An 11102-nucleotide genomic window follows, 5' to 3' on the forward strand; every position below is an offset into this window, starting at 1 on the left:
AGCAGATAAAATATAATGAACACATCCGAAATATTAGCTGTTGATGTGTTGTGGCCTGAGTTTGGTTATTTCTGGTGATGAAAGTGTGTGTCTGTTTGAACTTATCTTACTGTTCTACTTTCTGTTCTTCAGAACTTGAGTCAGGTTGTTAAAACATGCAAAGTTTATACCCCCCTTTGAATTGGCTGCTATTTATAGCATTTTAGGAAAGGGTGGTTTATAGAACGGAGGCCCTGCCCTTCAGTGGGGAAACATTTGGAAACTTACAGCAGGCGCTGGAAAGACTGAGTGAACTGAGAACACTAAAGCCCTTACAAATGTGAGATCTATCACTTCACAAGGCTGACATAAATTGTTTCCAACCACTGGATTTAAATCAACTAGCTAACTAGCTTTAATGATAAGGCCCCAATAAGATAAAATACAATGTGATAAAGTAGTACAAAGTCATCAATTTGGTTAACATGTGAAACTGACATACAATCAACCTTTATTTGATGTGAAAGTGGAACAAAGCGAAGTAGCACAGGCTGTCACATGATGTCTTTCTATTAAGTTATCCGTACATCGTATTGTCAATGAGCATTAACTTTTTGAGCCATACATCTATTCTAAAATATCCTTTATATTTTAGAATAAAATATAACCGTAGCACCGGTTAGTGAAAGGGTTGAGAAAGATAGAGTGAATGACAAAAGTTATTTACACTGAACACACTAAGGAGACTTTTTTGAGTGTCACCCTTACATTGTGGCACCCTTACATTCTCAGAACACCTATAAGAGACAGCCAAAGAAGAGAGCATTTTTGAGTGTCATCCTTACGTGACCTTCACATTAAGGGTTAATGAGGCAGATGCTTCATTAGTTGTTAATCCTTTCCTAAAAAGTACCTTATAACTAAAATTCAAAACTTTTTTGCTTTGAGCGATGTGATGCATATGTCTTGCAACCATTGAAATGTGTCTGTAGGCCTGAAATAACACATAACCAATAACTTTTGTAGCCCCAGTACAGAGAAGTTAAAATGTACCACTATTTGAGTGAAAACAATACTTAGTGACTGAGTTAAGGATCATTCCCAATGCACACATTTGGATTCTTTCTCTCAGTAGTCCCTGCACGTTTAGTCAATGAATCAACTCGAATTTGGGGGTCATTTTTTCGTGTATTTTTCTTTTTATTGGCGGTTGCCTTCAGCGTATCTGGCGCTCAGCACAAGTTTGCTAAGTGTTCCTCCTCTGGGCTGGAATGTGTGGGGGGCTTCTTCATGATGTCAAATGAACTCCGCACAGGCCTTCCAAAGGGGCGATAACCCCAGCACAGCAGTGCCTCCGATTTATTTACCAATTTGGATACACGCATCACTTTAATCTTGGAATTCCCACTAGAGTTTATGGAAAAAAAAGTGTTTCTAAACTGCATTTCTGACTGGCTTGTATCCCATGGTCGCTAACTGCCCCTACAGCACCACACACAAACAATTGACAGTGTGAAGGTTTAACATGCGACCAGCCACTGAAAGAGTCTGTCGTACATATTTGCCTAGAAGACAAATAGCTATTACATGTAATTTGCATTCCCTGCTGTGTGGTGACCAATAGGGACGTGGTGCCTGGAATACATCTCACTACCAGGACAGAGGTTTGCTTCTTCAGGGAACTTTAATATTGAATTAAGCTGAAGGCAATCAAATGGCATTTCCACTCCAAGCGAGAGTTACTTAAAATGTCAAGAAGCACTTCTTGAGAACGTGTTGTCTAAAAATATTGTGCCATGGCCCCTGTTCAATGTCTAAAGCTATCACACATCTATGCACCTGTGGCTGAATAATAGCGTGGCAACATATTGTATTCAATGCGAAAGTGTTTCCAAAGAATACAGAAGTAAAGGCTTTACTTCTAGATGCCCAACAGTACAAACCTGATTCACACCACAGTCAAAACCCAGCTGGAGCTGCTCCGCCCCGCTCTATTCAGTGGCCCAGTTAGACAGCATGTTGATATTGGCTGATGCCTTCGAGGCTCTTCAAAAGGCTAATCCAACCAGACGACGAGGCACTGAGTAAACGAAAGACAAACATTACCTACCTTTACCAGAAATACACGTCGGATTGCTTTCAAAAGAGAAACGAAAGGAATGATTGAAGCCAGCTGTGAAAATCCAACTGGTATTTCTCTGTATCTTAAGAGCGGGGGACAATGGGTCCGGGCCTCACCTTACATCTGCATACATTTGCCTGAAAACATACTGTCAACTTCAACCTATTTATGCTTAATGTATAATGCAACCAGTTTACATGATCATATTAATATCGTATTCATTCAGAGTTAATGCTATGATTTACATTTCTCGTTTTAAAAATGTTAACTACAATCTGTTTAGATACAATTTATTAAAGTAGGTCATTTTTGGACTAATTAGAAGCTCTATCTAAAGGACGATCTAGGACAAGTGTGCTGAGAAATGTTCCATATTCCAACCATAATCCATGTTTGAAATATGGATTTTTGTTCAGCAGATTAGTAGATGTCTGCTCTGTATATTCAGCGTTGGTTAATGGAGAATATTAATCATCAACATGATGGAACTTCTCTTTCAACGCAGAAAATATAAAACCAACGCTTGGACTCCTGATGTTTTCATTGGAAAATCCCTTTATGATAACAGTCCAAAGTGAAGCACTGAAACCTCTTTTACGGTTCTTTTGTAAATGATGGACAAAACCCCATAATCTTAGTTAAGGTTCAGTTACTGTTTAAATAACTCAGCAACTCAAATCAAACATTTACTTGTTTCAAAGCAACACTTTTAAGAATATATTCTGATTAACCCACTGTCCTTTCGAACAAAAAGTTGAGTGAATATATGGAACATATATCACATGGCACATGTCCTACATATTCCTCAGGGCAACATTCGTGCATCATGTCGTTAAACAATGTACTCAAACCACAAATGTAAATGCACGTTCTTAGGCTTGTGTTAAGGGACAGCTGCTGAACTGGCTCTGTAAAGCTTCCATACCGAGCATTCTTTATTGTCTAGTAAATTTCTTCCCCTCCTTAGAGCCCATCTACTGTATTCACTGTTGCTCAACATGTACTTGCATGTTCCCCATGTGCGTGCTGGTTTCAACAATTTTACCTACTATGTATTATTTGCATTTCATTTGTGTAGTTTGTTTATTGTGTTGTTTGTTGATATGCATTCATCCATATTTTTTCTATATCCACAAGCCATTTTCGACATGCTGATCTCCACAACACTCGTCCAAGCAATAATACTGTAGAGCAGAGGCCAATAGAAATGATACTGTGTGACATTCTCAGGACTCTTTGGGGAAGCATTACAAACCACTTACTATATTTAATCTATCAATTATGACTGGAGTGCTTCACCGGATATAAACCCTGCATTTCCTCAAGTCAAATGCTGACCATACTCAAAGCAACACGTGTGATGTGATCTTCTGTGACCTCATCCTTGGCCTCTGCATATACCATACTTTTGTATGGTATATGGATATTAGTATATATATTATTTTTATGTTGGTATGAATACAACATCAACAACAATTCAAGTTCAAAACCCTCATATATGCGGCAATGACTGCGGCGATTAAAGCTTCTGAAAGCGAAACACGAGATGATGATTCTTTTGTATGCCCTCAGTATCTGCCATACGTCCTGCAGCGTGCTGAAGGATTTTCTCCTCATCTTTTAATTTTACTAGCAGTGGGAGGGCTTCCTTCCTGTCAGGGTAATGACATGTTAACGTCTCCTCCTATCTCTATAGTGGTCCTTCACCACAGCTGTCTAATGACTGCATCAGTGTATGACTGGCTGACGGATGCCTTCAGTGTTCTCACCAGCTTGCCTTGAATACTAAAGTTGCCGGTTACCAGCATCCTTGTTGGAAGCCCTGATTGGCATGGAGGCAAAGGCCTAACAGCAGAAAGTATAACTACGGTAGTTATAGGCCTAATCTACTTTGCCCCGAGTGAACTACCCACACAATGGGTAGGAAGCCTAAAACAAATCTCTGTCTGTGGTGTTACAGAAGAAACTGACAACTATCATTTGATAGTTGCTTATTAATATCTGTTTTGCTTTCAAGCTGGGTAAATCCCAGTTAAACAAATAAGAAAAATGTAGACGAATGCAAATTACATTCTTGTAAGTATGAGGACGAAATAAATTTGCCTATTTCTTATAGTGCTTGCCCTAGGTCTATAAAAAAAAGATCTGCATAAGTAGGATACCTGCAATAAAAAGTAACTTCAGCTTTAAAACAGCTTTCAGGAAAGTGCATTTCAGTTGAATTTGTGTAATTTTTGTTTTGCCCAACATCTCATCGTGGTGCAGCACCTCGAGTCTAGCACTTGCATTAAGCTGTAGCCCCCTCTTGTGGCCACAGTAAATAATGCAGCAATAGAGCCTTAAGGGCTTACGGACCCAAGGTTGTTTCTATGGAGGGCTTGGCTTTCAATGCCTTGTTATGTCCCTGTCATCTAGCCTACAACTCATCCACATAATGTGTTTTGATCGACAGAAATTAAATCATGGATCAGGTAAAAAAAACAAAAACATTAATTAATCAGATCAGTGGCCGATTTAGCAAATTGGGGGCCCAAGGCAAAGATATGCATGTGGCCTCATCCGATCTTTAAAAGAGAACGGAGAAAAAACAATTACCGACTGAATGGTGGATATGCAGGTAAAGCTAATGTACTAATAGTCACGATGGAATCCAAAAGAGAATAAGGTTTCAGATAGCACCGGTCTTTGCCAAAATGCCAGGAAAATCAGCAATTTTTTTTATTTTTTTTAAGATCAAATCAATATCAATATAACTCGCAAGACAATTAGTTAGAGTAAACCCCCACAAACAGTCATATACTTAGCAAAACATCACAAACAGCCATATACTAAGCAAAGATAAGATAAATAATTTACTTTGTGAGTGAGGTTGCAATTTGCATTGCACTTGAGATTGACATTTCAATCATTCTACAAACAAACTCATGCACCAGATACAGGATATTGTAAGTGAATTAACATTACAGTTGAGATTGAACATTTTAAACATTGTACAAAGTGTGAGGGAGAGAGAGAGAGAGAGAGAGAGAGAGAGAGAGAGAGAGAGAGAGAGAGAGAGAGAGAGAGAGAGAGAGAGAGAAGAGAGAAAATATAGATTGTTCTCCACATCACACGCTTCTGACACAGAGTCCTACTTATTGACGTCCTCTCACAGGTCTTCACCTGCTGCTGCTGCTGCTGCTGCTGCTGCTGCTGCTGCTGCTGCTGCTGCTGCTGCTGCTGCTGCTGCTGCTGCTGCTGCTGCTGCTGTCTGCATACCCAGCAGTAGCCGTAACAAAAGTGTGTCATCTTTGCCAAATACTTACCGGCGTATGTTAGCTTTTTTTCATTTATTTGAGCCGCTTGTGTAACTTTATTTCCTAACCCTTTTTTTTTTTAGGTTGGTTGGGAGCCCCCCTTTTATTGGGGTTATTATCTATGAGTCATATTTGTAACAGCGTAATTATTATTATGGGAGACAGAAGAGATCAATGAGTTCTATACCCGTGGTGAGTCACACTGCTACGCCAATGAGACGACGGATTCCTACAACTAGAGAGTCTCATGCTAGGAATGCAATCCCTCGGATTTAAAGTAAAACTGTTGTTATAAACATTGAATTGAACATGGAGAGTGACTCTTGCCTAACAGCTCTGTCAGGTCTTCCATTAAAGTTGCTTCTTGAAGGTTTTCATGTTGATAAGTGTCTGTTAAGTATTTATCTATCGCTGAATGAGGTAACATAAGGGTGATTGAGTATGGCCCGCTGATGAACGCCCTCGCATTTTTGGTAATATGTTGATTCAAACTGATTGTTGCCATAGGCATTTGTGTCTCTGAGGGAATTTACTGCTTAAAGGCAAACATGTTTTCAAAGACAACAAAACGGCAATCTCCAACATCACTTAAAAGGTAGGGTTAGGTATTTTTTTATTATATTTGCTGACATTTCCCTTTATATCCCGACAGCAATCAATAAATCGAGGGAAAAAAATGACAATATATTGATGCGTTATTTCTGGCGGCCGTAAACCTGAGATGATTCGTCCCTAATTAGGTGATTGGCTGGCCTACCTGTCTCCCTCCCTACCAAGCTACGTGTGTGCATTCTGCCCGTGCACTCATTGTGTATGAGCAGAGTTTTCCACAAGGCTATGGAGATCTATAGGGGGTAACAGTGACCGCCCCATTTTTTTACCGGCTCCGGTGTGGGTGTCAGATTGACTCGGCTGCCAGATCGACTCCGGGTCCTAGATGCGCAATAATGACGCACTTCCTGTAAAAAAAAGTTTAATTCATTCCTATGTTATTCCGCTATTTAGGTAAGTATTAACGATCTCCTTTTGTTTTCTAATCTATGAATAATAATCAAACCCTATTTCACTAATGGAACATTTCCAGATTGATGGGTATGACAACACTTTAAAAGTAATTTCTTAAATACAATTTTTTATAAATAGGTTAACTATTATATTACTATCTCAAAAGCCACGAACGGAGGCTTGCGTACTGGACCAACGAAGCCCGAGCATTGCTTGCAGGGTGGCTGGAGCCAGTTTATAGGGTCCCAAAGGCCAGAAAGACCGAACAGCAAAGAACACCCAGTGTACACTGGGCATCAGTGCCACTCTCCCCTACGTATTAATTATTTTTTTGTACAAGCATAATAAATAAATTCAATAAAACGACTGTTCAAGTTCTTAATTTTCAGTGAATAGAAACTAGAAAATACTGTCTTAATATATAACTTTAACAATGCCAATCCTTACTTTAACATGTGTGAAAATAAAAATATATGCATTCATCAGTGCTTTATAAACAACCCTTCCGGATTTTGTCCCTTTGGCTTGTGTCGATACGTCACGTCACGTGTCGATACGTCATCTGTAAGCGCAGGAACCCGAGTCGATCTGGCAGCCGAGTCAATCTGGTACCCACACCGGTTCTGAAAGTAGTAAGATTCCCATTCCTTTTATCCATTGACGTAAATTGTTACATAAAGAGTTTTAACGACTGGAACTAAGTCGATAGCTCATCAAGGTATTTTTTGAACGAGTGGAACTCCTCATCCCATAAACCATTGCAAACTTTTTCGCAAAAAAGCACTGCTAGTGCTATATCATACATTTTGAATTTTTTTCTTTTCATTATATATTCTCTTTCAACATGTTTTTCAACATGTTGAACTCATGTCCTCTAGCTCTTTAAAATCTTTTTTCAGTTGCAGCAGTCATCTACGACTTGACTTTCGCAGGTGCAGTAAACGTTTCCTGATAATAGCGAGCTCCACCAATCATCACCAGTCGTGTTACACTTTTGGATTAGTACTGTATGGGTAGTGTAGTGGTATCAAAGACATTTCGAATAAAACTGTGAATGTTTTTCTAAATGTTTTTTTTCGGGGAGTGCTCACGAGGGAGGCGTAAAGGGAGGGATGGGATTTTTGTATAAAATATATGAATAAGATTAGATCTGAAAGAATTGTATAAATCCCAGTGGTGAGATTTCCTTATTGCAGCAGGACAGGTGGGCGATTGTTTCAAGTGTTTGGTACCAGATTTCAGTTGTGGACACATACAAAATCCCAAACAAATCGTTCAGTTTACTTTATGTAAGTCGTCGTCACCTACTGAGACATGAAGCAGAACAATAAAGAGATAACACACTGGCCTATTAATAACTAATGTAATGTGAGACTGCAACCCAGTCTCACGGAAATACGTGACACTGTCACGTCACGTCATTTAATCTATTCATTCGTGATCTGGGACATGTAATTTCAATTATTTCGTGCCAAAAGCACATATTTCAAACTCATTCTAAAAAGAAGAGACGAAGCAGCTACCTTTTTTCCGCCGCGGTTTGCCTAGAGAGCAGCACACCTGCATTAAATATATCCGTGAATTGTCACAATTTCTCAGAATCAAGGTGAAAGTAGGAACAGGTGGCCAAAAGTTGTCATATTGTTAGAAAATTGTGCTTTTGGCACGAAAATATTGAAATTACGTGTCCCAGATCACGAATGAATAGATTAAATGACGTGACAGTGTCACGTATTTCCGTGAGACGGGGTTGAATAATTACACAGAGGGATGGTAAAACTCCACGCTGCGAGTGTCTGACACCACTTTTTGCCTTGATACTGGCGTACTCCCATAGAAAATTAATTAACCTTTATCTGTCCTTACTCTCAATAATTTCATTTATAGTACTCACACAGCCTATCTATGGGGATAGCCTCTCACTTCATAAGCCTCCTCTTGTAATGGAGGTGTAGCATACAAGTTAAATACCCAAGCAAGCCTGCATGTTCACAGAGGGCTCAAAAAGCAACAGACACTACACTGATACCTAAATAATTAAGGTATTCGACTATCACCTAGTTTAGACAAATGTACAGGAATTAACTGTATATCTAGAGTTAGAACCTCAGAAGATGTAGTTCACAAAGCGGCCTCACATAAAACCTAAAATTATCAAACTTCTTCACGAACATTTTTAGTTTTCTTTGGATGAAAAATTATCATTTAAATCCACAAACAACATATGTGTAATCCAGGGCATATAAAGACTGGGACCAGAAAATAATTATTTTCTCTCCATTGACACCCATTCATATTTTTCGATCTCATAGGTCCCATGAGCCCTACCGGAAGAGGCGTGACTTCGCCACTCTATTATGCTGTAAAACCGGAAATGTGAGACTCCTGAAAGGATGTGGTTAGCTGGCCAATCACAGTCTTTGCGAGCTGCGTAGGGCCGTAGTGTTTTAGTCATAGGTTTTAGTCGCATAGTCAGGAATTTTGGGCGACGCACTGAAGCACGTAAGGGGGGATATTTTATCGCGCAAGGGGGGGTTATGTATCTTACGTGCTTACGCGTTACGTCTAAAACAGAGCATATATCGGCCTTAAGGTCTCCTCCTTCCACCATAGCTATAACTAGCTAATCCTCTATGTTGTGATGAAAGTGTGCAAATGGAGATGAATTGGAGTTGTACTAATGATAGCCACGTGGAGCACTTTTCCTGGTTAATGGACCGCAGTCATGCGTTATTAACGCTTCTTTAATAACCAGCAACACGAAAAAACTGTCTTACTCTGGAGATGGTTTTGACTGTAGCAACAGGATCTGATTTAAAATGGCCGTCAGCTTACATGGATATCAAAAGACTGGTTCAGTTCCTTGAGGAAAAGAGTGATCTCACTGTGCAGCTGGCTCATTACCGGCCCGCATCAACACTATTTCGGCCTCTGAGCAAACACATGTTGGTGGAATGTGAGAGGGTTCATTGGGGACAACATGACAACCTGATCACCACATAACTCAGACAAATCTGTCCATTTTGGATTAGTGATAATGGGTGAAAAAAATTATATAAAATCCAACTTTAAATGGATGGCCTTTCATTTCAGCCAACCTATTGAGTTATGCACATTAACATTTGGAAGAAAAATTAAGGCTGGTTGGGATCTTCTCTACAGGTAAATTGCATAAATCTAATTATAAAACTCTTACACGAAGAGCCAAGGCTGCAATTCATTCATATTTTATACTGTGGTCCACTCAGTAGCGGTGCATTGAGAATGCTAACAGTTACTTGTAATGAGACCTATTGACACTTGGCAGGGATGGCTGGGATTATTGCATTAGGTTGGTTTGAATAAACGCTTCGTATGTCAGCTTGATCAACACACAACCTAATTTGCATATGGTCACTAAAGCTATATGTATATAGACAGTATATCTCTAGTCCCATTCAAGGAACAGATGCTCGGGTGATAAGTCTTCTTGAGCTGACAGAAACAGTGTCTTCACTAAAACCTCCCCTGCATGTATTCTAGACCCTGCTAAGATCAAATAAACATTGAGAATTGCATAGCAAGCCTATCAAGACCTTACTCTAGGTCTGGATAACTGTTGCAATGAATGTTTCACGTAGTCCTCTCCCTGCGTCACCCCTCCACCCCCTCCCTCGGTGGTTCACAATAGCCCGACCGATATAGGATTTTTAAGGCCGATACCGATACGAATATTTTGTGATTAAAAAATCCGATATGCCGATATATATAAAAAAAAATAATTCAGAAACGCGCAACAAAACAAACAGATTTCCCTAACATTGGTTATTTGTAGTTATCCTTTAAATCCTTTTCACTCTCAACTAACACGTAACAACAGCAAAACTGGACATGGTAGTCATGAATTAAGTCATGCTTATCGACTTTAGAGAATTGATGGGGATGTTCTTTTAATTGTTATTCAAGCAATGTATGTCTTGTGACAGTTGCCAACTTACCATGAACACACTTGCACACATGAGCTGTGTTGGAAATCATTCCCTATTCACTCCCTCACTATTCCCTATATAGTGTTTATGATATAGTGCACTATATAGGGAACGAACAAACGAGAATTCGGACACTACGCTGAACATTTCTAAGCGTCATTTGCGTCAGTAAATGCGCCGGGTATTTGTGTGACGCAGACAGATGCTCCCACATCATGTAAACAAACCGGGCAATCCCGAGGAAAGCTGGAGCTTGTATTGATGTTGAATGCAACATTTCCTTCATCAAGTTTTTTTTATTAATTTTGAATATTACATTTTCTATGTTAACTCCCAATTAAATTGTTGACATCTCTAAACGAAAGCCGGAGACTCCATCATTAAATGTATTAGTTTTTGCGGTTATTCAGCTTCTTCTTCTCCTCCGGAAGAACACTACCGCATTGCATTGTGGTATACGGAGTAACAAGTAGGGAACATCGTATGTACACTCAAATTTTAGTGCATGAAATTAACCACTGAGAATTCGAACACCACTGCAAAATGGCGAGCCCCCTATATAGTGCACTATATCCGTGATAGGGAATGATTTCGAACACAGCTATGAACACCGATGATCTCCGTCGATCTCCGTCATTCACTCTGCCTGAATCAGCGGGTTTGGGGCGTTAGAGCGCCCTCTGGTGGACAAACTTTTTTTTCTTCTTTTTTTTATATTCATTTATCGGCCAT

The sequence above is a fragment of the Gadus macrocephalus genome, chromosome 9 (assembly GCF_031168955.1).
Source record: "Gadus macrocephalus chromosome 9, ASM3116895v1".
Lineage (NCBI taxonomy): Eukaryota > Metazoa > Chordata > Actinopteri > Gadiformes > Gadidae > Gadus > Gadus macrocephalus.